This window comes from Erinaceus europaeus, chromosome 9 (genome assembly GCF_950295315.1).
Source record: "Erinaceus europaeus chromosome 9, mEriEur2.1, whole genome shotgun sequence".
NCBI classification, from domain to species: Eukaryota; Metazoa; Chordata; class Mammalia; order Eulipotyphla; family Erinaceidae; genus Erinaceus; species Erinaceus europaeus.
Window position 1 is genome coordinate 65,376,569 of NC_080170.1, and position 27,935 is coordinate 65,404,503.

The 27,935-nt window shown below is 38.4% G+C and overlaps 1 long non-coding RNA gene across 2 annotated transcripts in view; it reads left to right on the forward strand.

Moving 5' to 3' along the window:
- The window catches only part of LOC132540219 (uncharacterized), a 994,902-nt gene that overhangs the window by 907,447 nt on the left and 59,520 nt on the right, over positions 1 to 27,935 (forward strand). Inside the window, exon 1 of one of the 2 annotated variants that reach the window (XR_009551427.1) lies at positions 12,165 to 12,237. The exons of the other annotated variant lie outside the window; for it this stretch is intronic. This is a non-coding gene — a long non-coding RNA (uncharacterized LOC132540219). Of the gene's footprint in view, positions 1 to 12,164; positions 12,238 to 27,935 lie in introns of those variants that run through there. 2 annotated transcript variants of the gene reach the window in all.

A 27,935-nucleotide genomic window follows, 5' to 3' on the forward strand; every position in this document is an offset into this window, starting at 1 on the left:
CCAAGGAGGTGACTATAATTTAATTTGGGTTAAGAATTAGAGTAAAGGTGGCATGGACTAACGGGCGGGCTGCTCCAGACTTCCCAGGCAGCAGTGGACAAGGTGGGTGTGCCCGGCATTGTCCTCCGCCCGGGAAGGAGGCTCCTCCGCCGGTTGCAGAGCGCTGTTGGGTGGCCGGCAGAGGACCTGGAGGGAGCACTATAGCTCGGGGGCTGTCTCTTGGGAGTCTCCAGGGACCACCTCAACCCTGAGGGCGGATCCAAAGACTTCTTGAGTATAGCTCTCATTGGATCAAAGGACTTGGAGCTAGTTTTCAATTTCGAGAAATCCTTTAAAAAAGTCTGGAAGGGGCGGTTTCCCAGAAGATGGCGGACTGAGAAGCTGCTAGCCTCTGAGCTCCGAACACATCTCCTGGAAACAGTAGGATTTTCAGCCTTTAGCAGGCCAGCCAATAAAGGGTCCTAGCGGTGGCACCAAAGAGGTGACTATAACTTAATTTGGGTTAAGAATAAGAATAAGGAAAAAAAGGGGAAAAAATTCTTTTTTCTTCCTTTTAATTTTCAAGCATACCTCCTCGCCCCCCCATACCCAGTCCCTGGGGACCAGCTCCTAGCAGGAGACCCCACACCACCAAACAGGGTGCTTTTTTGAATTCAATGATACACATTTGGGAATTTCCTTGCACTGCTCTTTAATTACAACTCAATTTCTTATCTTCTCCCTTTTCTCTCTCGTCTCTCTCTTTTTTTTTAAATCTTGTCATACACTTCTTCCTTCTTCTTTGCCTTTCTGAATTTGTGAATTATTTTGGGGAAGAAATCTGACTCAGAGTGGACTCTCTATGTGTGTATCTCTGCTCTACTTCCCTTTCCCCTCTTGTTACCCCTAGAATATACAGTGGATAGTAGATTTGCATAACTGTCTATTCTTGCTATCCTTTCTTTCTTTTCTCTTTCTTCATTGGGATTTGGTTACTATTTTTTCACTGACTGGAGAAATTGTTTGGCTAACTGGTAACGATTAAATTACTTCAATACTTGCTTCAGTTGCTACTGTAATTCCTGAGGTTGGTGAGTGCAATTGTCATAAAGGTATTTAATACAGTGTTACTTGTACTCAAGACACAAAAATTGAGGAACAACAGAGCATAAAAAAAGAAACACATAAATCAAAACAATGGGTAGATCAAAACCAAATAAAACTGCTACTCCAAAGAATGAAGAAAAGAGCCCAGAAGAAACTACAAATCAGCCAGAAGTAACCATAGATAAGAAAAGTATGCAAGCAATAATAAACTTATTAATCACAGAAATGAAAACAACATTGGAGGAAAGGAATGGCAGTATTAGGGAAACAACAGTTGAGACCCCTAAGGAAAATACTGATTATCTTGAGGCAATTAGAGAACTGAAAGCTGAAATAGCTGTAATGAAGAAAGAAGCTGAGGCAAGGGAAAGCAGACTAACAGAAGCAGAAAACAGAATTAGTCAGACAAAGGATGAGTTAGAGGAAACTAAGAAAGAGGTGAAAGAGTTTAAAAAGATATTGAGAGACACTGAAAACAACAACAGAGACATATGGGATGATCTCAAAAGAAGTAACATTCGTATAATAGGCCTGCCAGAGGAAGAAAGAGAGGAAGGGGAAGCAAACATACTAGAGGAAATAATAGAAGAAAACTTCCCAAACCTGAATAACAGAAAGGACATCAAGATTCAAGAGGCCCAGAGAGTACCAAACAGAATCAACCCAGACCTGAAGACACCAAGACACATCATAGTCACAATGAGAAGAAGTAAGGATAAAGAGGATCCTAAAGGCAGCAAGAGAGAAACAAAAAGTCACATACAAGGGAAAACCCATAAGATTATCTGCAGACTTCTCCACTCAAACTCTAAAAGCCAGAAGGGAATGGCAAGATATCTATGGAGCCCTGAATGAAAAAGGGTTTCAACTAAGGATAATATATCCTACTAGACTTTCATTCAAACTAGATGGAGGGATCAAAACCTTCTTAGACAAACAACAGTTAAAGGAGGCAACCATCACCAAGCCGGCCCTGAAAGAGGTTCTAAAAGACCTCTTATAAACAAGAACATCACTATAATACTTGCAATATATCAGAGCAAACAAAATTTTTTTGAACAATGGCACTACAATACATTAAATCCATAATATCAATGAACGTCAATGGCTTAAACTCACCCATCAAAAGGCACAGGGTGGGGGGATGGATCAGAAAACATAATCCAACCATATGCTACTTGCAAGAATCCCATCTGTCACAACAAGATAAACACAGACTTAAAGTGAAAGGATGGAAAACTATCATACAGGCTAACAGACCACAAAAAAGGGCAGGAACAGCCATTCTCATCTCAGACACGATAGATTTTAAATTAAATAAAGTAATAAAAGATAGGAAAGTACATTACATAATGATTAGAGGATCAATCAGCCAAGAAGACTTAACAATTATTAACATCTATGCACCCAATGAGGGACCTTCTAAATACATCAGCACCTACTGAAAGAATTTCAAAAATACATCAATAGTAATACAATAATAGTGGGAGACTTCAATATCACACTCTCACACTTAGACAGATCAACAAAGCAGAGAACCAGTAAAGATACAAGAGAATGAATGAATGAAGAGATTGACAGACTAGACCTTTTAGACATTTTCAGACTCCTCCACCCCAAAAAACTGGAATATATCTTCTTTCCAAATCCACACAACACATACTCAAGGATAGACCACATGTTAGGCCACAAAGACAGCATCAATAAATTCAAGAGCATTGAAATCATCCCAAGTATCTTCTCAGACCACAGTGGAGTAAAACTAACATTTAACAACAAACAGAAAATTATTAAAAGTCACAGAATTTGGAAACTAAACAACATACTCCTTAAGAACCACTGGGTCAGAGACTCACTCAAGCAGGAAATTCAAATGTTCCTGGAAACAAATGAAAATGAAGACACAATCTATCAAAATATTTGGACACAGCAAAAGAAGTACTGAGAGGGAAACTTATAGCCATACAATCACATATTAAACAACAAAAAGAAGCTCAAATGAACGACCTTACTGCACACCTCAAGGACTTAGAGGAAGAGGAACAAAGGAACCCTAAAGCAACCAGAAGGACAGAAATCACTAAAGTTAGAGCAGAAATAAACAACATCGAAAATAATAGAACCATACAAAAGATCAATGAAGCCAAATGTTGGTTCTTTGAAAGATTAAACAAAATTGACAAACCCCTAGCCAGACTCACCAAACAAAAAAGAGAGAAGACTCAAATTAATAGAATTGTAAACAATGGAGGAGATATTACAACTGACACCACAGAAATCCAGAGAATCCTGCGAAACTTCTATGAAGAACTATATGCCACCAAGCTAGAGAATCTGGAAGAAATGGAACAATTCCTAGAAGCATATGCCCTTCCAAAACTGAACCAAGAAGAACTACAAAATCTAAAAGCACCAATCACAGACAAAGAAATTGAAACCGTTATTAAGAATCTCCCAACAACAAAAGTCCTGGAACAGATGGCTTCACAAACAAATTCTACAAAACTTTCAGGAAACAGTTAATACCCATACTACTTAAGTAATCCATAAGATTGAAGAAACAGGAATACTCCCTTCCTCCTTTTATGAAGCCAACATCACCCTGATACCAAAAGCTGATAGGGACAGAAAAATCAAGGAAAACTACAGACCAATATCTCTGATGAACATAGATGCCAAAATATTAAACAAGATCTTGGCCAACCGGATACAGTAACACATCAAAAAGATTCTTCATCATGACCAAGTGGGATTCATGCCAGGAATACAAGGCTGCTTCAACATCCGTAAGTCAATCAATGTCATTCACCACATCAATAAAAGCAAAGCCAAAAACCACATGATTATCTCAATAGATGCAGAGAAAGCCTTTGACAAAATCCAACACCCATTCATGCTCAAAACTCTACAAAAAGTGGGAATAGATGGGAAATTCATCAAGATAGTAGAGTCTATATATAGAAACCCTACAGCCAACATCATACTCAATGGACAGAAGCTGAAAGCATTCCCCCTCAGATCGGGGACTAGACAGGGCTGTCCACTGTCACCGTTACTCTTCAACATAGTAGTGGAAGTTCTTGCCATAGCAATCAGTCAAGAGAAAGAAATCAAAGGAATACAGATTGGAAGGGAAGAAGTCAAGCTCTCACTATTTGCAGATGATATGATCGTATACATAGAAAGACCTCAAGAATCCAGCAGAAAATTACTGGAAGTTATTAGGCAATATAGCAAGGTATCAGGCTACAAAATCAATGTACAAAAATCAGTGGCATTTCTTTATGCAAATACTAAATCTGAAGAAGAAGACATCCAGAAATCACTCCCATTTACTGTTTCAGCAAAATCAATCAAATACCTAGGAATTAAGTTGACCAAAGTACTGAAAGACTTGTATGCTGAAAACTATGAGTCTCTACTCAAGGAAATAGAAACTGATACCAAGAAGTGGAAAGATATCCCATGCTCATGGATTGGAAGAATAAATATCATCAAAATGAATATTCTCCCCAGAGACATATACTAATTTAATACAATACCCATCAAAGTTCCACCAAGCTTCTTTAAGAGAATAGAACAAACACTACAATCATTTATCTGGAACCTGAAAACACCTAGAATTGCCAAAACCATCTTGAGGAAAAGACACAGAAATGGAGGCATCACACTCCCAGACCTTAAACTATATTATAAAGCCATCATCATCAAAACAGCATGGTACTGGAACAAAAATAGGCACACAGACCAGTGGAACAGAATTGAAAGCCCAGAAGTAAATCCCAACACCTATGGGCATCTAATCTTTGATAAGGGGGCCCAAAGGATTAAATGGAAAAAGGAGGCTCTCTTCAATAAATGGTGCTGGGAAAACTGGGTTGTAACATGCAGAAGAATGAAATGGAACCACTTTATCTCACCAGAAACAAAAATCAACTCCAAATGGATCAAAGACCTAGATGTCAGACCAAAAACAATCAAATACTTAGAGGAAAACATTGGTAAAACACTTTCCCACCTACACCTCAAGGACATCTTTGATGAATCAAACCCAATTGCAAGGAAGACTAAAGCAGAAACAAACCAATGGGACTACATCAAATTGAAAAGCTTCTGCACATCCAATGAAACTATTAAACAAACAGAGAGACCCCTCAGAGAATGGGAGATCTTCACATGCCAGACATCAGACAAGAAACTAATCACCAAAATATATAAGAGCTCAGCAAACTTAACACCAAGAAAGCAAATGACCCCATGCAAAAATGGGCAGAGGATATGAACAAAACATTCACCTCAGAGGAGATCCAAAAGGCTAACAAACATATGAAAAACTGCTCTAGGTCACTGAAGGTCAGAGAAATGCAAATTAAGACAACACTAAGATACCACCTCACTCCTGTAAGAATGGCATACATCAAAAAGGACAGCAGCAACAAATGCTGGAGAGGTTGTGGGGACAGAGGAACCCTTTTACATTGCTGGTGGGAATGTAAATTGGTACAGCCTCTGTGGAGAGCAGTCTGGAAAACTCTCAGAAGGCTAGACATGGACCTTCCGTATGATCCAGTAATTCCTCTCCTGGGGTTATACCCCAAGGACTCCATAACACCCAACCAAAAAGTGGTGTGTACTCCTATGTTCACAGCAGCACAATTCATAATAGCTAAAACCTGGAAGCAGCCCAGGTTCCCAGCAACAGATGAGTGGCTGCGAAAGCTGTGGTATATATACACAATGGAATACTATGCAGCTATCAAGAACAATGAACCCACCTTCTCTGACCCATCTTGGACAGAGCTAGAAAGAATTAAGTTAAGTGAACTAAGTCATAAAGATAAAGATGAGTATGGGATGATCCCACTCATCAACAGAAGTTGACTAAGAAGATCTGAAAGGGAAACTAAAAGCAGGACCTGATCAAATTGTAAGTAGGGCACCAAAGTAAAAGCCCTGTGGTGAGGGGTAGACATGCAGCTTCCTGGGCCAGTGGGGGGTGGGAGTGGGCAGGCGGGATGGGTCACAGTCTTTTGGTGGTGGGAATGGTGTTTATGTTCACTCCTAGCAAAATGTAGACATATAAATCAGTAGTTAATTCATATGAGAGGGGGAAAATCAGTTGTATGTCTCAAAGTTTCTCAAAACACAAACTGAATCTTTTTTATATATAAGCTGTGTGTTTGATATGCGGACTCTCTCAAAAGCCTAGACCAAGTAGATTAGAAGCATCCAATAGCACAGCTATATACAAGATACTGGGTACTCTACAGCAAACCATAACAAAAGGACTTTTCAAAGTTAACCCAATTAACAAATAATGTGATGATAACATTAACTATTGATTGTTTTTTTGAACCCTAAGACAGCAGGAACCTCACATCTCCACTATAGAGCCCCTACTTGCCCCAGTCCTGGAACCCTTGGATAGGGCCCACTTTACCGTATGCATCTCCCAATCCAACCCAAATAATATTGCATCCGCCGATCACAACCTCACCAACGCAACGATTGCCACCTCAACATGCTTCACCTCAGACTGTGTCTAGAGACTTCACGTGTGGAATAACAACCCTTCAACTTCATTACTCTGGTGAGACCTTTCCTTTTATAGTACACTCTAATTTCATCTCTGGTAGTTCACTTTCTAACAAAGTCCCATAACCTAGATATACACCAGTTTCTGTGAGAGAGAGCTTATGTTCAAACATGTCCATAAACTAGTTCAAAATATATACCTGAAAGCAGAAGTACACTAGAGTTTGCAGTGAGTACCTCCCTAACACTTCCTCTCCACTATTCCAAGCTTTGGGTCCATGATTGCTCAACAAATTTTTTGGCTTCGTATGTTAACTCTCTTTTCAATCACCAGGTTCCAGATGCCACCAGGATGCTGGCCAGGCTTCCCTGGATTGAAGACCCCACCAGTGTGTCCTGGAGCTCCACTTCCCCAGAGACACACCTTACTAGGGAAAGAGAGAGGCAGACTGGGAGTATGGACCGACCAGTCAATGCCCATGTTCAGCGGGGAAGCAATTACAGAAGCCAGACCTTCTACCTTCTGCAACTCTCAACGACCCTGGGTCCATGCTCCCAGAGGGCTAGAGAATGGGAAAGCTATCATGGGAGGGGCTGGGTTATGGAGATTGGGTGGTGGGAATTGTTTGGAGTTGTACCTCTCCTACCTTATGTTTTTGTTCATTAATCCTTTCTTAAATAAAAAATTTAAAAAAAATTGCCACTGGGATCTTGAAAAGGATTATATTGAAACTGTAGATTGTTTTAAAAAATTAAATGATATAAAAAACAATAAATTGGATCCAAGTTATTGTCTGGGGAGATGATGTCATGTCTGGAAAAGGAACAGAAAGCTGGATCAGGGAAGAGAATAGCTCCAAAATGTGGGAAATAATACAAATATTGTTGAATGTAAACCCCATCAATCTGATTTGGTCTGAAGCCCATATTCAGCTTAGGAGCCTATGTTATCTCTGCATCCCTGTAGATCTGAGCTACATTCTGTGGTCATGAGTAGGGACATTCCAAGCTGCCCTAATATCAGGACCCATCTTCTTCAGGTGTAGTATAGAGTATGTTGTCCATCTTCCCTTTGGAAGATGGAACATTCTCTACCATTGTTGATCCAAGTTGAGGGCAAGGTCCTATGGGGGGCCACAAGGAGTCTATTTTGTTGTTTCTGATAGAGATTGACCGGTGACAATGGAGAGAGGAATTTATTTGAGGTCTAGGCCCATCATGTCTGTTTGGAAATCTCAGGACTCTCTGAATAGGGTCCCAGCTGATGGGGTAGCCTGAGAGTTACTAAAGAGTCATCATTAAAGTATGCCAGTCTCTTGCCCTTATTCAGCTTTTGCAGTCCTTGCTTTGCTAAGGTTAACCTTGGAGTGAATGAGAGAACTGTAATAGGAAGTAGGTGAGGAGGGTATCTAAGTGTAATTACATACTATTTCATTAGGAACTTTATACTGACTCATTGCTGCCAGACTATCGTGTACTTTTGCTTTCAGGTATATACTTTGCCCTAATTTATGGATACATGTGAATATATGATCTATCTCTATATGGTCTATATATCTCTATATATCTCATATGGTCTATATCTAATTTTTGGGACTTTATTGGGAAATGAACCTCCTGGAATGGAATTAGAGAATCCTATGAATGAAAGGTCTCACCTGAGTAATGAGAGTGAAGGGTTGACATTCCATGCCTGATGTCTCTGAACACAGTCTGAAGTGAAGCATACTGAGGTGGTACTCGTTGTGTTGAATAGGTTGGGATCAGTGGATGCAATATCATTTGGTATGAATTGAGAGAAACATGCAGGAAAGTGTGCCCCACCCTAGAGGTTCTAGGACTGGGGGAAATATAGGCTCTATTAAGTAAATGGGGGAGGTTCCTGCTGTCTTAGGGTTTAAAAATGCAATAGATAGTTATTGCTATAATCACATTGTTTGGCAATTGGGTTAACTATGAAAAATCCCTTTGTTAGTACTGGCTGTATACACAACATCACCATAATTTATATCCTTTGACAATATTTGTATATAGCTATGTTACCGGCTGCTTCTGTTCTCCCTGGTCTAGGCTTTTGAGAGAGTCAGCATATCAAAGATTCAGCCTATGTATTAAAAAAACTCAGTCTGTGCTTTAAAAAGTTTGAGACATACAATCAATCTTTCCCCTCTCATATTAATTAAATAGTTATTTATATGACTACAAATTAATAGGAGTGTACATAAACACCATTCCCACCACCAAAAGACTGTGTCCCATCCCATCCACCCCCATCCTCACCACCCTAGGAAGCCGAACATCCACCCTCACCTTCACCCCAGGGTTTTTTGTTTGGTGCCCTACTCCAGATTCAGTCAAATATTCTTTTAGTTTCCCTTTCTGTTCTTCTTTTTCAACTTCTCTATATCAGTGGAATCATCCCATACTCATCTTTATCTTTCTGACTTAGCTCACTTAACATAATTCCTTCTAGCTCCACCCAAGATGGGTCAGAGAAGGTGGGTTCACTGTTCTTAATAGCTACATAGTATTCTGTTGTGTATGTATATACCACAGCTTTCTCAGCCACTCATCTGTTGTTGGGCACCTGAACATAGATTCTAAGGTGCTAAACAAAATCCTATCAACCTGATTATGGCAGTACATCAAAAAATTTATACCCCAAAACAAATTAACATTATCCCAGATATGCAAGGTTGTTTCAGCATACACAAGTCAATAAATGTGATTCACTAAATCAACAATAGGAAATCTAAAAACCGTATGATTATCTCAATAGATGCGGAGAAAACCTTTGAAAGGATTCAACATCTCTTTATAATCAAAACATTAAAAAGAATGGGAATAAATGGGGAAAAATGGCCTCCAGAAGCAGTGGATTCATAGTGCAGGCACCAAGCCCCAGCAATAACCCTGGAGGCAAAAAACAAAACAAAACAAAAAAAAAAAGAAAAAAGAAAATAGTTAAAGATGCAGAATTAACATCATCAAAATGACTATTCTACCCAGAGCCATATATAAATTTAATGCAATCCCTGTTAAGGTCCCACTAAATTTCTTCATGAAAGCAGAACAAAAGATACAAAGTTTGTCTGGAGGCATAAAATGCCCACAATAGCCAAAACAACCCTGAGGGAAAAGAGCAATAATGGAGGCACTACACATCCTAACCTCAAGACATACTAAAGAACCACAATAATCAAAATGGCCTGGTACCAAAAAAGTCACTATTCAACACTATTGCAAAGGGGATGACCTCATTCATTTTAAGCAACTGAATAGTACTGCATAGTTGAATAGATTTGAGAGTCCAGAAATCAGCCTCTACACATATGGCCAACTAATTTTTGTCAACGGTGCCCAAAATATTAAATGGAAAAAGGAGATCCTATTCAACAAATAGTGTTGAGAAAATTGGCTTCAAACATGCAGAAGAATTAAAGTGGACCACCAAATTTCATTATATACAAAACTGTACTCCAAATGGATCAAAGATTTAGAAGTTAGACTAGAAACCATCAAATATTTAGAAGAAAACATAAGCAGAATTTTTTTCAATTTAAGTTTTTGCAACATCTTCATTGCTTCTAATCCAATTGCAAGGAAAACAAAAGCAAAAGTAGATAAATGGGGCTACATCAACCTGAAAAGCTTCTGCACAGCAAAGGGGATCACTATCATAGCAAAGAGACACTCCATGGAGTGGGAGAAAAATCGTTGTTTCAAATATCAGACAGAGAACTTATAATCAAATTCAAAATGAACTCACCAAACTCAACAATAAAAGGACAAACAACTTCACTGAAAAATAGGGAGAAGATATGAGCAGAAATTTTTCCAAAGAAGAGATCCAAAGAGCCAATGGATACATAAAATAAATGCATAAAATCACTGAAATTTAGGCAATGTAAATAAAAATGAGATACCATTTCCACCTGTGAGAATGTTACACTTTAGAAAAGACAGAAGCATAAACTGTTGTAGAGGCTGTGGGGAGAAAGGAATACTCCTACATTGCTAGTGGAAATGTAAATTGTTCTAACCCTGTGGAAAACAGTTGGAGATTCATCAGAAATCTAGAAATGGACCTACCTTATGACCCAGCAATCCCTCTCCTAGGGATCAACCCAGGGAAAACAAAAACATCTTTTTGAAAATACCTATGCACACCAAAGTTCACAGCAGCACAGTTTACAATAGCCCAAGCTTGGAAGCAACCCAGATACCCAATGACAGATAAATGGCTAAGGAAGTTGTGGTACTTATACACAATGGAGTACTATGTAACTGTCAAAACCAATGTGGTTTTGTCCTTTGCAACAGTGTGGTCAGATCGCAAAGCCATCATGTTGAGTAGCACAAGCCAGATAGAGAAAGGCTAATACAGAATGAACTCACTTATAGGTGGCACTTACGAACGAAGAATAGTAAGAGAAAACATAGAAACTTAGACTGAGAGTGATCTATTGTATTGAAACAAAGGATTCTATGAAAGGAGGTAAAGAGACAGGATGAAAAGACATTGTGATCCTGGTGTGTCTCCTAAAGGACATTGTGATCCTGGTGTGTCTCCTAAACACTGTGATCCTGGTGTGTCTCCTAAGTCAAGGGGAGATGAGAGGCTATGCCTATGTGTTAAAGACTATACTATAAACCATTAACACCCCAATAAAAAAGTAATAAAGTACTTAAAAGTTACTGATTCTACTCTGACAGCTTTACAGATATAAAAGTGAGTTTTGGAATATGTGCAGATCTAGATATCTCCAACATAGCATAAAAGAAAGCAACATCTTGGTCCTTATACCAGCTCCAAGATGTTTTTAGTATTACTTACATAAGCTTTAAATGTGGGAGAAAATTTTAATATCTGTTTTAAATAAATTATTAGGAAATAAATAAAATTTTTTTTTTTTATTTAAGAAAGGATTAATTAACAAAACCATAGGCTAGGAGGGGTACAACTCCACACAATTCCCACCACCCATTCTCCATATCCCAACCCCTCCCCTGATAGATTTCCCATTCTCTAGCCCTCTGGGAGCATGGACCCAGGGTCATTAAGGGTTGCAGAAGGTAGAAGGTCTGGCTTCTGTAATTGCTTCCCCGCTGAACATGGGTGTTGACTGGTTGGTCCATACTACCAGTCTGCCTCTCTCTTTCCCTAGTAGGGAGTGTCTCTGGGGAAGCTGAGCTCCAGGACACATTGGTGGGGTCTTCAATCCAGGGAAGCCTGGCTAGCATCCTGATGGCATCTGGAACCTGGTGATTGAAAAGAGAGTTAACATACAAAGCCAAACAAATTGTTGAGCAATCATGGACCCAAAGCTTGGAATAGCAGAGAGGAAGTGTTAGGGAGGTACTCACTGCAAACTCTAGTGTACTTCTGATTTCAGGTATATATTTTGCACTAGTTTATGGACATGTTTGAACATAAGCTCTCTCTCACAGAAACTGGTGTATATCTAGGTATTGGGACTTTGTTAGAAAGTGAACCACCTGAGATGAAATTACAGTGTACTATAAAAAAAAAGGTCTCACCTGAGTAATGAAGCTGAAGGGTTGTCATTCCACATGTGAAGTCTCTGGACACAGTCTGAGGTGAAGCATGTTGAGGTGGCAATCGTTGCGTTGATTAGGTTGTGATCAGCAGATGCAATATTATTTTATATGGATTGGGAGAGGCATACGGTAAAGTGGGCCCTATCCAAGGGTTCCAGGACTGGGGCAAGTAGGGGCTCTATAGTGGAGATGTGAGGTTCCTGCTGTCTTAGGGTTCAAAAAAACAATCGATAGTTAATGTTATCATCACATTATTTGTTAATTGGGTTAACTTTGAAAAGTCCTTTTGTTATGGTTTGCTGTAGAGTACCCAGTATCTTGTATATAGCTGTGCTATTGGATGCTTCTAATCTGCTTGGTCTAGGCTTTTGAGAGAGTCTGCATATTAAATATACAGCCTATATATTAAAAAGATTCAGTTTGTGTTTTGAAAAACTTTGAGACATACAATTGATTTTCCCCCTCTCATATTAATTAACTAGTGATTTATATATCTACATTTTGCTAGGAGTGTACATAAACACCATTCCCACCACCAAAAGACTGTGACCCATCCCTCCCGCCCACTCCCACCCCCCACTGGCCCAGGAAGCTGCATGTCTACCCCTCACCACAGGGCTTTTACTTTGGTGCCCTACTTACAATTTGATCAGGTCCTGCTTTTAGTTTCCCTTTCAGATCTTCTTAGTCAACTTCTGTTGATGAGTGGGATCATCCCATACTCATCTTTATCTTTCTGACTTAGCTCACTTAACATAATTCCTTCTAGCTCTGTCCAAGATGGGTCAGAGAAGGTGGGTTCATTGTTCTTGATAGCTGCATAGTATTTCATTGAGTATATATACCACAGCTTTCTCAGCCACTCATCTGTTGCTGGGAACCTGGGTTGCTTCCAGGTTTTAGTTATTATGAATTGTGCTGCTATGAACATAGGAGTACACACCACTTTTTGGTTGGGTGTTATGGAGTCCTTGGGGTATAACCCCAGGAGAGGAATTACTGGATCATACGGAAGGTCCATGTCTAGCCTTCTGAGAGTTTTCCAGACTGCTCTCCACAGAGGCTGTACCAATTTACATTCCCACCAGCAATGTAAAAGGGTTCCTCTGTCCCCACAACCTCTCCAGCATTTGTTGCTGCTGTCCTTTTTGATGTATGCCATTCTTACAGGAGTGAGGTGGTATCTTAGTGTTGTCTTAATTTGCATTTCTCTGACCTTCAGTGACCTAGAGCAGTTTTTCATATGTTTGTTAGCCTTTTGGATCTCCTCTGAGGTGAATGTTTTGTTCATATCCTCTGCCCATTTTTGGATGGGGTCATTTGCTTTTTTGGTGTTAAGTTTGCTGAGCTCTTATATATTTTGGTGATTAGTTTCTTGTCTGATGTCTGGCATGTGAAGATCTCCCATTCTCTGAGGGGTCTCTCTGTTTGTTTAATAGTTTCATTGGATGTGCAGAAGCTTTTCAATTTGATGTAGTCCCATTGGTTTGTTTCTGCTTTAGTCTTCCTTGCAATTGGGTTTGATTCATCAAAGATGTCCTTGAGGTGTAGGTGGGAAAGTGTTTTACCAATGTTTTCCTCTAAGTGTTTGATTGTTTCTGGTCTGACATCTAGGTCTTTGATCCATTTGGAGTTGATTTTTGTTTCTGGTGAGATAAAGTGGTTCAATTTCATTCTTCTGCATGTTTCAACCCAGTTTTCCCAGCACCATTTATTGAAGAGAGCCTCCTTCTTCCATTGAATCCTTTGGGCCCCCTTATCAAAGATTAGATGTCCATAGGTGTGGGGATTTATTTCTGGGCTTTCAAGTCTGTTTCACTGGTCTGTGTGCCTATTTTTGTTACAGTACCATGCTGCTTTGATGATGATGGCTTTATAATATAGTTTAAGGTCTGGGAGTGTGATGCCTCCATTTCTGTTTCTTTTCCTCAAGATGGTTTTGGCAATTCTAGGTGTTTTCAGGTTCCAGATAAATGATTGTAGTGTTTGTTCTATTCTCTTAAAGAAGCTTGGTGGAACTTTGATGGGTATTGCATTAAATTAGTATATGTCTCTGGGGAGAATATTCATTTTGATGATATTTATTCTTCCAATCCATGAGCATGGGATATCTTTCCACTTCTTGGTATCAGTTTCTATTTCCTTGAGTAGAGACTCATAGTTTTCAGCATACAAGTCTTTCAGTACTTTGGTCAACTTAATTCCTAGGTATTTGATTGATTTTGCTGAAACAGTAAAGGGGAGTGGTTTCTGGATGTCTTCTTCTTCAGATTTAGTGTTTGCATAAAGAAATGCCACTGATTTTTGTACATTGATTTTGTAGCCTGATACCTTGCTATATTGCCTAATAACTTCCAGTAATTTTCTGCTGGATTCTTGAGGTCTTTCTATGTATACTATCATATCATCTGCAAATAGTGAGAGCTTGACTTCTTCCTTCCAATCTGTATTCCTTTGATTTCTTTCACTTGCCTGATTGCTATGGCATGAACTTCCACTACTATGTTGAAGAGTAACGGTGACAGTGGACAGCCCTGTCTCGTTCCCGATCTGAGGGGGAATGCTTTCAGCTTCTGTCCATTGAGTATGATGTTGGCTGTAGGTTTGCTATATACAGACTCCACTGTCTTGTGGAATTTCACATCTATTCCCATTTTTGTAGAGTTTTGAGCATGAATGGGTGTTGAATTTTGTCAAAGGCTTTCTCTGCATCTATTGAGATAATCATGTGGTTTTTGGCTTTGCTTTTATTGATGTGGTGAATAACATTTATTGACTTACAGATGTTGAACCAGCCTTGCATTCCTGGGATGAATCCCACTTGGTCATGATGAACAATCTTTTTGATATGTTGCTGTATCCAGTTGGCCAAGATCTTATTTAATATTTTGGCATCTATGTTCATCAGAGATATTGGTCTGTAGTTTTCCTTTCTGTTCTGTTCCTATCAGCTTTTGTGATGTTGGCTTCATAGAAGGTGGAAGGGAGTATTCCTGTTTTTTCAGTCTTGTGGAAAAGCTTAAGAAGTATGGGTACTAACTGTTTCCTGAGAGTTTTGTAGAATTTGTTTGTGAAGCCATCTGTTCCAGGACTTTTGTTGTTGGGGAGATTCTTAATAACGGTTTCAATTTCTTTGTCTGTGATTGGTGCATTTAGATTTTGTAGTTCTTCTTGGTTCAGTTTTGGAAGGGCATATGTTTCTAGGAATTGTTCCATTTCTTCCAGATTCTCTAGCTTGGTGGCATATAGTTCTTCATAGAAGTTTCGCAGGATTCTCTGGATTTCTGTGGTGTCAGTTGTAATATCTCCTCCATTGTTTACAATTCTATTAATTTGAGTCTTCTCTCTTTTTTGTTTGGTGAGTCTGGCTAGGGGTTTGTCAATTTTGTTTAATCTTTCAAAGAACCAACATTTGGCTTCATTGATCTTTTGTATGGTTCTTTTATTTTTGATGTGGTTTATTTCTGCTCTAACTTCAGTGATTTCTGTCCTTCTGGTTGCTTTAGGGTTCCTTTGTTCCTCTTCCTCTAAGTCCTTGAGGTGTGCAGTAAGGTCGTTCATTTGAGCTTCTGCTTGGTGTTTAATATGTGATTGTATGGCTATAAGTTTCCCTCTCAGTACTGCTTTTTCTGTGTCCAAATATTTTGATAGGTTGTGTCTTCATTTTCAATTGTTTCCAGGAATATTTGAATTTCCTGCTTGAGTGAGTCTCTGACCCAGTGGTTCTTAAGGAGTATGTTGTTTAGTTTCCAAATTCTGTGACTTTTAGTAATTTACTTTTTGTTGTTAAATGTTAGTTTTACTCCACTGTGGTCTGAGAAGATACTTGGGATGATTTCAATGCTCTTGAATTTATTGATGCTGTCTTTGTGGCCTAATATGTGGTTATCCTTGAGTATGTGTTATGTGGATTTGAAAAGAAGGTGTATTCCAGTTTTTGGGGTGAAGGACTCTGAAAATGTGCAAGAGGTCTAGTCTGTCAATCTCTTCATTTAATTCTCTTGTAACTTTATTGGTTCTCTGCTTTGTTGATTTGTCTAAGTGTGACAGTGGGGTATTGAAGTCTCCCACTATTGTATGAAAATTGATGTATTTTTGGAATTCTTTCAGTAGGTGCGTGATGTATTTAGATGGTCCCTCGTTGGGTGCATAGATGTTAATAATTGTTAAGTCTTCTTGGCTGATTGATCCTCTAATCATTATGTAATGTCCTTGCCTTTCTTTTATTACTTTATTTAATTTAAAATCTATCGTGTCTGAGATGAGAATGGCTGTTCCTGCCCTTTTTGTTGTCTGTTAGCCTGCATGACAGTTTTCCATCCTTTCACTTTAAGTCTGTGTTTATCTTGTTGTGACAAATGAGATTCTTGCAAGCAGCATATGGTTGTGTTATGTTTTCTGATATATCCCCCCCACTTTGTGCCTTTTGATGGGTGAGTTTAAGCCATTGACTTTTATTGATATTATGGATTTAATGTATTGTAGTGCTATTGTTCAAAAAAAATTTTGTTTGCTCTGATATATTGCAAGTATTATAGTGATGTTCTTGTTTATAAGAGGTCTTTTAGAACCTCCTATAGGGCCAGCTTGGTGATGGTTGCCTCCTTTAACTGTTGTTTGTCTAAGAAGGTTTTGATCCCTCCATCTAGTTTGAATGAAAGTCTAGCAGGATATATTATCCTTGGTTGAAACCCTTTTTCATTCAGGGCTTGATAGATATCTTGCCACTCCCTTCTGGCTTTTAGAGTTTGAGTGGAGAAGTCTGCAGATAATCTTATGGGTTTTCCATTATATGTGAATTTTTGTTTCTCTCTTGCAGCCTTTAGGATCCTTTCTTTACCCTTACTTCTTCTCATTGTGACTATGATGTGTCTTGGTGTCTTCAGGTCTGGGTTGATTCTGTTTGGTACTCTCTGGGCCTCTTGAATCTTGATGTCCTTTCTGTTATTCAGGTTTGGGAAGTTTTCTTCTATTATTTCCTCTAGAATGTTAGCTTCCCCTTCCTCTCTTTCTTCCTCTGGCAGGCCAATTATACTTCTTTTGACATCATCCCATATGTCTCTGTTGTTGTTTTTAGTGTCTCTCAATCTCTTTTTAAGCTCTTTCACCTCTTTCTTTGTTTTCTCTAACTCATCCTTTGTCTGACTAATTCTGTTTTCTGCTTCTGTTAGTCTGCTTTCCCTTGCCTCAGCTTCTTTCTTCATTACAGCTATTTCAGCTTTCAGTTCTCTAATTGCCTCAAGATAATCAGTATTTTCCTTAGGGGTCTCAACTGTTGTTTCCCTAATACTGCCATTCCTTTCCTCCAATGTTGTTTTCATTTCTGTGATTAATAAGTTTATTATTGCTTGCATACTTTTCTTATCTATGGTTACTTCTGGCTGATTTGTAGTTTCTTCTGGGCTCTTTTCTTCATTCTTTGGAGTAGCAGTTTTATTTGTTTTTGATCTACCCATTTTTTTAATTTATGTGTTTCTTTTTTTAATGCTCTGTTGTTCCTCAGTTGTTGTGTCTTGAGCACAAGCAACACTGTACTAAATACCTTTATGACAATTGCACTCACCAACCTCCGGAATTACAGTAGCAACTGAAGCAAGTATTGAAGCAGTTTAATCATTACCAGTTAGCCAAACAATTTCTCCAGTCCGTGAATAAATAGTAACCAAATCCCAGTGAAGAAGAAAGAGAAAAGAAAGAAAGGATAGCAACAATAGACAGTTATGCAAATCTACTATCCACTGTATATTCTAGGGGTAACAAGAGGGGAAAGGGAACTTGAGCAAGAGATACACACATAGAGAGTCCACTCTGAGTCAGATTTCTTCCCCAAAATAATTCACAAATTCAGAAAGGCAAAGAAGAAGGAAGAAGTGTATGACAAAAAAAAAAAGAGGCAAGAGAGAGAAAAAGGAAAAGATAAGAAAAAGAGCTGTACTTAAAGAGCAGTAAAAGGAAATTCCCAAATGTGTATCAGTGAATTCAAAAAAGCACTCTCTTTGGTGGTGTGGGGGTTGGGGGCTGTGACTTTGGAAGCTGTAGGATTAAGGAAGAAAGGATGACAAGAATGAGAAAAAGAAAAAAAATAGAGAGAAAAAAGAGAAAGATAAGAAAAAGAACAGTCATAAAAGAGCAGTGAAAGGAAAGGTTTTTTATGTATTTATTTTTAATTATTTAATTATCTATGTGGGGTTAGGTGGGGGGGTGGCTACTTAGAAAGAAAAAAGGCCAGAGGTTTCAGAAGGGTATAGACTTAGAATTAATGATTCTCCCTGGTGGGACAGGAATTTGGTAAGGAAAAGGAGCTCCTAGCAGGTCCCCAAGAACTGGTTATGGGGGGGGGGAGGTGGGGAAGGAGGTATGCTTAGAAATTAAAAGGAAGAAAAAAAAATTTTCCCCTTTTTTCCTACTCTAAATCTTAACCCAAATTAAGTTATAGTCACCTCCTTGGTGTCACTGCTAGGACCCCTTATTGGCTGGCCTACTAAAGGCAGAAAATCCTACCATTTCCAGGAGATGTGGTCAGAGCTCAGCCACTAGCAGCTTCTCAGTCCGCCATCTTCCGGGAACCCTCCAGGAAATAAATTTTTTAAAAAAGAATGGAAATTTTAATAATTTTTTCCCAGAAACAAGGAAAGTCCTTCCATTTCTGTGACTCATTTGCTATTTTTATTAATAGTGTCCTTCTTGAGGTTCACCCAAGGTATTTTATCTGTTGGGCCTTGATTGTAAATGGGATTGAGTCTTATCACTTTTCCCTAACTCCTTACTTGTACACACAAATGTCACAGATTTATGTGTATTGATTTTTTGTTCTGGTACTTTACTGAATTCATTGATTATTTACAAAATATTTTTGATGGACTCTGGCTTTCTCTAGACATATTACCATGTCATCAGTAAATATTTATATTTTGACTTTTTTCCTTTCCAATAATATTTTGATATCTCAACCAAATCAATGCAACCAGGGCCACCTTGAGATGTTTCACTCTGGACTGTGTCCAGAGATGCCAGGCCTGCGATGTCAACCTTACGGCCCCAATACTTTGGTAAGACCATTCCTGCTCATAAGACTCCTTAGTTCCATTTCAGGTGGTGTACTTCCTAACAAATTTATAGAAAATAGATATAGACCAGGGTTAATGAGATAAAGCACATGTGCACATGTATCCATAAGTTTGAGGAGGGGGGAATATGTACCTTAAAGTAAAAGTGTCCTATATTCTACAGTGACTCAATAAGTTCAGCAAGAATGTAGAAAAAACTAAAAACAAACAAACAAACACTATAAGGTACTTAATCAAAAGTCTTATCTTTTAATAGTTTGAATATCTCATTCTACTCATTCCTGGCTTGATATGAGAGTCTGAGAGTTCCATTTCTGTATGTGAGTTTCTTTCTTTCCCTTGCAACCTTTAATGTTTTTCTTTGTCCTTGCTTTTAAAAGTTTGACTATGATATGTCTTGGTGTGTGTTATTTTGGATTTGGGAACACAGGTTTTTTTAAGTTTCTGAATGTCTATGTTTTGAACATGCTAAATGTGAAAAGTTTTCTGTTATAGTTTCCTTAAATATGTTCTTTGATATTCTTTCGCTTTTTTCATTCTTTTTTAAATTTCTTTATTGGGGAATTAATGTTTTACATTCAACAGTAAATAAAATAGTTTGTACATGCATAATATTTCCCAGTTTTACATATAACAATACAAACCCCACTATGTCCTCTTTCATGCTTTTTGGACCTGTATTCTCTGCCCCACCCCCACCCACCCCAGAATCTTTTACTTTGGTGCAATATGCCAATTCTGGTTCAGGTTCTACTTGTGTTTTCTCTTCTGACCTTGTTTTTCAACTTCTGCCTGAAAGTAAGATTATCCCATATTCATCCTTCTGTTTCTGACTTATTTCACTTAACATGAATTTTTTCGAGCTCCATCCCAAATCAGCTAAAAACAGTGAAGTCACCATTTTTAACAGCTGAGTAGTATTCCATTGTGCATATATACCACAACTTGCTCAGCCACTCATCTGCTGTTGGACACCTGGGTTGCTTCCAGGTTTTGGCTATTACAAATTTTTCTGCTAAGAACGTATGTGTACACAGGTCTTTTTGGATGGGTGTGTTGGTTCCTTAGGCTATATCCCCAGGAGAGGAATTGCAGGATTATAGGGTAGGTTCATTTCTAGCCTTCTGAGAGTTCTCCAGACTCAACATAGAGGTTGGACCAATTTACATTCCCACCAGCAGTACAGAAGACTTCCTTTGACCCCACAACCTCTCCAGCATACTCTGCTGCTACTTTTTCTGATGTATGAGATTGTCACAGGAATGAAGTGGTATCTCATTGTTGCCTTTATTTGCATTTCTCTGACAATCAAAGACTTGGAGCATTTTTTCATGAGTTTCTTGGCCTTTTGGATCTCTTCTGTGTTGAATATTCTGTCCATGTCCTCTCCCCATTTTTGGATGGGGTTATTTGTTTTCTTGTTAAGTTTGATAAGCTCTTTATATATTTTGGTTATTAAACTCTTGTCAAAATGTTCTCCATTCTGTGAGGGGTCTCTTGGTTTGGGTAGTGGTTTCTTTTGCTGGGCAGAAGATTTTTAATTTGATGTAGTCCCATAGCTTTATACTTGACTTAGTCTTCTTTGTAATTGGATTTGTTTCACTGAAGATGCCTTTAAAATTTATGTGGAAAAGAGTTCTGCCAATATTTTCTGTCTTGTATTTGGTGAAATACAGTAGTTCAGTTTCATTCTTCTGCATGTTTCAACTCTTTTTTTCCAACACTATTTGTTGAAGAGACTCTGCTTTCCCCATTTAATAGACTAGGCACCTTTGTCAAAGATTAGATGTCCATAGGTGTGGGGCCTCATTTCTGGGCTCTCAATTCTATTCCACTGGTTAGTGTGTCCATTCATGTTCCAGTACCAAGCAGTTTTTATTACAGTGGCCTTATAGAACAGTTTGAGATCTGGGAGTGTGTTGTCTCAAGTTCTGTTCTTTCTTCTCAAGATTGTTTTGGCAATTCTAGGTCTTTTCTGGTTCAAGATAAACATTTGTTGCATATGTTCTATTCTCCTAAAAAATATGGTTGGATCTTGATGAGGATAGCATTAATTTCAGGTGTTTTGCTTCTCAGCACAAATTTTCTTTTGTTTTCCATTCATTACTGTAAACACCACAATAATTTATTTCATTTTGTGCTAACAATGAACTGTAAAGGTGATAAAGTTGTAAAATAAACCTGCTGACTCTTAATCCTTTTTTTCCTTAATGTTGCAACTGGCTTGCCTATTTGTTTTAAAAAGAAAATAGTCAAAGATAGTGGTTAAGAGAAGCCCCACGTATTCTGTTTCTTTGAATTAGACCCTGAACCTGAGCCTCATCAAGAATAGTATTAAGAAGACTGAGACTCTGGGTTTCTGCATGTACAAAGTGAAAATAATCAGTTGTGTGAACTTATCCCAATGCCTAGCAGACAGTAGCAGTCAACAAATGACAGGGAAAAATTTATTAGTACAACTTTTTAGGAAAGCAGTTGTTCATTGTGGAAATACAGGCTGTGCCATAACATTTGCTTTTAACCTTTTCACTACTGGAAACAAACAAAAAAGAAATCAAAAACCTCAGGACTCAAATAATGATTCATTTATATGTTATGTTTATCAATAGCTAAGCTTTCTTTGATTCTTTGAGAGGAATGGGGGTTAATGACACAGAAAATTTGGGCTCACCTCATAATGAACTTTCTAAACCTTAACTTGGTTGAGATCAAAGAGCCAGTCTATCTTATAGTGAACTGTGGCCAGGTTTCCAGGCAAACATGTAGTGTACTTGTATCCCTCACATGTCCCACACTGGGATAACAGTAAGTGTGCTGTGGAATTGCCAGAGGAAAATATTCCTTCAGTAAAATTTGCCAAGAAGATACAAAGAACATTCCAACAGTAAATGTGCTGCCCAAATGGTAGGTTGTCTCCTCTTTGGATCTCTTAACTGAACTTTGCAGACAGCACCAGTATGAGGGCAGTCTGGGTAAATGGAACACATGGTTGCTAGAGAAAGTTAATTTCCTTCAGAAGCTGCAAGTTGTTAATAGTTCTGGTTTACAAGAAAGAATTTGTCATAAGACATGCTTGACTACCTTGAAAACTGCAGAGAGGGAGAGTGAGGGCTAGTAAGCCTTGTCTGAAATAAGGAAGCAGTTGTAACTTATAAATTAAGTGAATTAGTCATTTGAAAGCAATCACAAATTCCTTCCCTCAAGTAGAGTGTTTTTTAAAATATTTATTTATTCCCTTTTGTTGCCCTTGTTATTTTATTGTTGTAGTTATTATTGATGTCATTGTTGTTGGATAGGACAGAGAGAAATGGAGAGAGATGGGGAGGATAGAGAGGGGTAAAGAAAGATACCTGCAGACCTGTTTTGCCACTTGTAAAGTGACTCCCCTGAAGGTGGGGAGCTGAGGGCTCGAACCAGGATCCTTATACAGGTCTTTGCGCTTTGCACCACCTGCCCTTTTCCTGTGGCACTACCACCCGACTCCCAGAGTATTTTTTCTCACCATTTTGTTTCTCAGTCCTTTCACTTTCTCCCAGCCAATTCAGAATTCCTGAACTTCAAGATGAAGCCACACAGGTTTACAGATTTATTTTTTGTTAATGCAGAACTTGGAACTTGCTCCCACTCAAAATATATACATAGGCTCTTGAGTTCATTCAGAAAGAAACAATCAGCTTAATGTGTAATACTTGATCAACGGATATGACTCATATGAAAAATTTCAAATCGGTCATAGTGAAAATCCAACTTATTTAATTTTTAAAAGAAATATAAGACAGGTTATCTCACTGAGGAAAAAAATAGAACATATATATTCTATGCCACTTTTCAGTAAATAGACTAAGAATACCCAGTAAGCATACTCTGTGGAAGGTAAATGGGAGAGATTATCAGCAGCACAAGAAAATTGGAAAGCAAAGAGGTATAGTGAGAGAGTTGAAGTAAAAATGAGAGTGAAACACACAATGTAGTTATATAAATGTGAGACCAAGCATTCTCAGACACCAACATTAGTGTAGTTTGCCATTTCCAGGGAACCATCACATCTTCTAAGTCCAGGGACAGATGAAGACATTTAATTTGGGTACCTGCTCTTGACCTGATGAAGTTGAGTACATGGGAAAACCCAGTCAGTGATCTGGGCTTCTCATATTCTGCCTTTGAAATATGGGGATGGGCTATAATTTGATGGTAAAGGGCTGAATAGACCTGAAGGGAAGTTGAGGTCTTTCTTTAAACAGACAGTAATGAATGGCAGTTGACATCAAATTTTGTTCATATGTACCCATGTTGTTTAATTTGTTACAACATGCAGGAATACTTTTATAACAAGCATAAAAGAAAGCTATCTCATGTATATACCTATCTGAAGTGGGGGCCTGTTAGAGAAGAACTCATGAGAGGGGATTCAAAAGAACAGCTGAGTCGAAGGAAATCCAGAATGTGTGAAGTCCCAAGGGCCAATGGAATAATTTCCCCACATAAGTTGCCCATTCACTGATCTTGTTCCCCTGTTGTTTTACTGAAATATAATTTATATGTAGTGAAATGCACCACCTTTAGCACCAGTTCCATGTCTTTTAATCAAATATACACTCCTAGAACCATCACCAAGGTCAAGATGAATAATATTTTCATTTCTTCAGAAAAGTTGTTTTTGCTTCTTTCAAGTTAATAAAACCTCTCCTACACTCCCTGAAACAATTAACAGTACTCAACATCACTCACTAGTGAACTTTCCTCTGTTCTTAAGCTTCATGTTAAGTGGAGTCAAAGACTACCTACTTTTTTCTTGTGTCTGTGTGTCTGAATTACTTGTTCCCTTTGAGTTTTAAAAATTTCATCCCTGTGCTTACATGTTGTCCACATTACATCCCTTTGGCTGAATATTATTCTGTCAGATGAATATACAGTATCTTTTTGTCTAGTCTCAAAAGGGACATTTACAGTTATGATGGATAAATGTACTATGGATATTCTTTTTTATCTTTTTTATATCCAACTATTTCTCTTGGGTATATATTAAGAGATTAATTGCTGAGTCATAGAGTGGGTGTTTGTTTAATTTTATTAGAAATTGAGATTTCCAAAATGTATGATTTTACATTCCCTCCATGATTTATTTGCACTCCAAGGGTACCGTATTTTTACCAGCATTTGTTATCCTTATTCTCTTAAATTTTAGTCATTTTAGAGCCTGTATGTAGTGCTACCTCACTCTGGTTTGTTTCAGCTTTTACTTCATTGATGACTGCTACTCTGTAGGTCACTCTTACACATGCTTGCTTACTGGCCATTCAAATATTTCCCTTTGTTAAATGCCTGATAAATTTTTTCCAATTTTATTTTACTAAATATTTTATTTATTTAATCTCTATATATATGTAGAGAGAGAGAAGTTAAGAGGGAAGAGAGCAATAGAGATGGAGATGAAGATACACCTACAGCACTGCTTCACTGCATGTGAAACTTCCCACTGCAGTGGGAGACTGGGAGTTTGTCCTTGTACACTGTAACTTGTGCTCAACCAGGTGTGCCCTGCCTCCATTTTATTTTTCATTTTAAAATTTTAAAAATGTTTGTTATTGACTTGTGGGATGGTTGGTATATTCATATTTGATGAGATTATCAACAATTTACTATTTTGCTATTTGTCCATCCACTTTTCCTGATTTCTTTTAGATTAGTGAAATATTTTGTGTTCTTTCATTTCATCTTATGTAATGCCCATTTTTTTTACATATTTCCTTACTTTTTAAAATTTTCATTTATATTTACATAAAAGGAAACACTGACAAAAACCATAGGATAAGAGGAGTACAACTCCACACAATTCCCACCACCAGAACTCCATATCCTATCACCTCCCCTGATAGCTTTCCTATTCTTTATCCCTCTGGGAGTATGGACCCAGGGTTATTATGGGGTGCAGAAGGTTGAAGGTCTGGCTTCTGTAATTGCTTCCCCACTGAACATGGGTATTGACAAGTCAACGACCCATACTCCCACCCTGTCTCTCTCTTTCCCTAGTAGGGTGGGGCTCTGGAGAAGTGGGGCACCAGGACACTTTGGTGGGGTCTTCTGGCGAGGGAAGTCCGGTTGGCATTATGGTAGCATCTAGAACCTGGTGGCTTAAAAAAGAGTTAACATATAAAACCAAACAAATTGTTGCCTAATCATGAACTTAAAGGCTGGAATAGTGTAGATGAAGATTTGGGGGTCTTCATTTTGTAGATAGTTAGTAGGCCTATTTTAGTTATATTCCAAAGGGCGCATTGACTATATGTTTTTTTTTTTCTGAGCCTGAAATCTGATATGCAGGTGGATCCAAGTTATTGTCTGGGAAGATGATGTCATGGCTGGAAAAAGGACCAGCAAGCTGGATGAAGGAAAGGGAAAGGTGTATAAATATTGTTGACTATAAACCCCATCAATTTGATCTGGGGTCTATATTCAGCTCAGGAGCCCATGTGACCTCTGCATCCTTGTAGATCTGAGCTCACATTCTGTGGTCACGAGTAGGCATGTTCCAAATTGCACTAATTTCAGGACCCATCTTCTTCAGGTGGTAGACACAGTCTGTTATCTAGCCTCCCTTCAGAGGATGAAACATTCTCTACCGTTGTTGGTCCATGTTGAGGGCAAGGTCCTATGTGGGCCCACAAATGGGTAAAAGTTGTTCCTGATAGAGATGACTGGTAACAATGTAGAGAGGAATCTATTTGAGGTCTAGAATCCTAATAAACCATCATGTCTGTTTGGGAATCTCAGGACTCCTCAACTAGGGCCCTAGCTGATGGGGTGGCCTGATAGTGACTAAAGAGTCATCATTAAAGTATGCCAGTCTCTTACCCTTATTAACCTTTTTCAGTCCTTACTTTGATAAAGTTAGCTTCGGAGTGACTGAGGGAGGCTCACTTCCCAACAAAGTCCCCAAACCTTGATATATAGACCAGGTCCCATGAGATAGGGCATAAGTTCACATGTATCCATAAATTGGGGCAAAATATGTACCTGAAAGCAAAAGTGCACAATAGTCTGCAGTGAGTCAATATATGCAGCAATCAAGTAGAAAGACCTAAAAAAAACATCATAACGTTACTAATGAAATAGTTTCTACTTAGACTTAGATACCCTCCTCAACTACCTCCTATTACATTTCCTTAATTTTTACAGTACAGTTACTGACACATGGGTACAATGTATCTATTTCTTTTTACCTATACTTCGGTGTATTGTTTTCAGTAGTTACTCATTTTGAAATTATGATAATCATGTTTTATTTATATAATTCACCTTGAATAGTTATTATGTCAACCTATGAATAATATTAGAAACTTACAACAGTATGATTATATTTGTCCCTCTTCTGCCTTTTGTGCTATTTGTCAGTAATTTACTTTAAATATATTACAAATCTGAGAACACATTGTTATGTCTACTTGAAATAGTTGATAATCTTATAAAGAAAAAACACGTTAAATCTTCTTTTATATTTATGCACATATTTACCTTCTAAGTGCTATTCTTTTCTCATATCTCTGCAGCTTTAGACTTAACTCTTGGCCATTCACCTTTTAGTCTAAATCATTTTTTTAGCATTTTTGTTTGTACTGCATACTTACTGGCTATAAATTCTTTCCAGGTTTGATTGTCTGAAAATGTCTGAATTTCACCTTCATTTTTTTAAAAAATTTTTTATTAAAGAAAGGATAAATTAACAAAACCATAGGGTAGGAGGGGTAAAACTCCACACAATTCCCACCACCCACTCTCCATATCCCACCCTCTCCCCTTATACCTTTGCCACTCTCTATCCTTCTGGGAGCATGGAACCAGGGTCATTGTGGTTTGTAGAAGGTGGAAGGTCTGGCTTCTGTAATTACTTCCCCACTGAACATGGGCGTTGACTGGTAAGTTCATATGCCCAGTCACCTCTCTCTTTCCCTAGTAGGGTGGGTCTCTGGGGAAGCTGAGCTCCAGGACACATTGGTGGGGTATTCAGTCCAGGGAAGCCTGGTTGGCATCCTGATGACATCTGGAACCTGGTGACTGAAAAGAGAGCTAACATACAAAGCCAAACAAATTGTTGAGCAATCATGGACCCAAAGCTTGGAATAGTGGAGAGGAAGTGTTAGGGGGATACTCACTGCAAACTCTAGTGTACTTCTGCTTTCAGGTATATATTTTGCAGTAGTTTATGGATACGTGTGAACACATGCTCTCTCTCACAGAAACTGGTGTATATCTAGGTTTTGGGACTTTGTTAGAAAGTGAACCACCTGAGATGGAATTAGAGTATACTATGAAAGGAAAGGTCTCACCCGAGTAATGAAGCTGAAGGGTTGTCATTTCACACAAGAAGTCTCTGGACACAGTCTGAAGTGAAGCATATTGAGGTGGCAATCATTGCGTTGGTTAGGTTGTGATTGGCAGATGCAATATTATTTGATATGGATTGGGAGAGGCATACAGGAAAGCGGTCCCTATCCAAGGGTTCCAGGACTGGGGGAAGTAGAGGCTCTATAGTGGAGATGTGAGGTTCCTGCTGTCTTAGGGTTCAAAAAGACAATCGATAGTTAATGTTATCATCACATTATTTGGTAATTGGGTTAACTTTGAAAAGTCCTTTTGTTATGGTTTGCTGTACAGTACCCAGTATCTTGTATATAGCTGTGCTATTGG